Below are 1,911 nucleotides of genomic sequence, written 5' to 3'. Positions count from 1 at the left end.
GGGAGGGGGAGGGGGTGTTGAGTGGTTGGGGTGGGTGGATTGGAAGATTGTTTGTTTAGGGGTCGGAGAGGGGGGAGGATGGGTGGAATAATGGGATGGGACATTACAGAGCAGAGGGCAAGTTAATGAGATGTGGATGAAGAAGAATAGGAGATTAAAGGATAATATTTTAAAGGGCAGGTTGGGATTAAACATTTTTTTTAAAGGGAGGGTGGGAGGGTTGGAGAAAAAAAGTGGGTGGAGTGGGGTGGGCAGAAGGGGTAAAACAGGGGTGGGGGAGAGAGAGAAACAACACTGCGTTTGCAAGCATGCATCAGAATACTGAATGTCAACCCCTACACATGATTTTGATGGGAAGTGACGAAATGGTCTACCATACAAAACAAAAAGCCATGTTGACATTCCTTTCAATGCAAATGGTTAAGTTCCTTTTACCTTGAACTTATTAATAAAAAGAACAACAACCGTTGAACCAAACGTTTTCACTTCAAGTCAGATTTTATACATAGCAGTCTAAAGCTGGGAACCAGCTTTAAGTTAGTGTAGTCAATTGTAGCTTGAGGATGGCCTCGCTATCACAATGCATTTGCAGTTAAAGCCTTTCAAGTGAGCTCAGTCCAAGCTGGCACAGATTGTATAGAGGTGAAGGGCCCACAATGGTGATTTACATGGTCAGAAAGGTTAACACATATTGAGGTCTATTGAGAATATTATCATCTTTGAATTAGGACTTGGAGTTATTGTTATTCTCTTCTAAGGATTAAAAAAATTAATCGGGAATTTGTTTGGTTCCCCTTATAAAAACAAAACCCTTCAATTCAAAAAGATGGGATGAGATGTTAAACAGATTTCATTTATCAGGCATCAAAAGTCTGATATCCTTCAACACTTAAAACAGTGACACAAAAAATGAATCTATTTACGAAATTACTTTTCAATATTCATCAATAAGAAAGAAATGACTGAAATGTATTTGTAGAATTACTGTTCAATATTTTCTAAAGATGAAGATTGCATCAGAGACACCATCATTATTGATAATTTAAAAATTAAATATTTTTCCTCCCGTAAAGCCAAGATGTATACATCCCCAAAGGTAGTCTCCTGTGACAAGTTACTGATTGTTTATGAAAAAGACTTTTCCATCACTTCCAGGTACGGGGATCTACATCAGGGCCATTCCGTCAAAAGTGAAACCAGAGACACCCATAAAACAAGGATGATGACCAGCTAAAAAAATATTTAACCAGTGACAAAGCAATTATTTATTTTTATTTTTTGCTATATAATTTATTTTTTTTGGTAAGAATTTTACAACACTTGCAACACAATAAGGTCAAATAAGTGCAGAAGATTAGAGGTGTTACAAGAGAGTAACAAACAGAAAAGAGAAGGGGAGAGATCAGGATAGCTGTTTGATAGGAAAGGAGTAAATCCCACCAGAGCACCCACATCCCACCTGCTTTGTAAGAGGCAAAACCTTCTTCAACAACAACAAAAAAACAACAAAAAAAAAAAAGAAAAAGAATGGCTCTCTCACAGCTAAGAATCATTTTCAGTAAGTCATCATTCACGCAATATGTTTGTCACTACAATTTCATTTTTCATGGAATGGCTTATCAGGGAATGTAATGAACTAAGACACTCACTAAAATAGCATATGAATACACACTGCCAAGACCCCTGGTGGTGATTCTATATGAACACACAACCGTGGGACATACAAAAATTGCCAAACTTCCCTAGATTCTAAGTTGGTGGACCGAGCATGTATGGACCTGAACTATAAATGCAAAAATGCCAATGTGCTATTCGGGTTACCTACAACTGAACACTTTATAGATCAATTTTCAAAGGTCCTATTAAACATATCTATATCGAAATTGCCATAGTCATTGTTATCTCCCCCCT

At 37.4% G+C, this 1,911-nt stretch overlaps 1 protein-coding gene across 1 annotated transcript in view; it reads right to left on the bottom strand.

Annotated features, from left to right (window-relative positions):
- LOC101858479 (irregular chiasm C-roughest protein) overlaps nt 1-1,911 on the bottom strand; it is a gene marked incomplete at its 5' end in the record, with an annotated part of 77,401 nt that overhangs the window by 12,583 nt on the left and 62,907 nt on the right.

The sequence above is a fragment of the Aplysia californica genome, unplaced genomic scaffold, assembly GCF_000002075.1.
Source record: "Aplysia californica isolate F4 #8 unplaced genomic scaffold, AplCal3.0 scaffold00092, whole genome shotgun sequence".
In the NCBI taxonomy this organism is placed as follows: Eukaryota; Metazoa; Mollusca; class Gastropoda; order Aplysiida; family Aplysiidae; genus Aplysia; species Aplysia californica.
The sequence above is the reverse complement of the archived record's forward strand: the minus strand, read 5'-3'. Positions and strand labels throughout refer to the sequence as shown.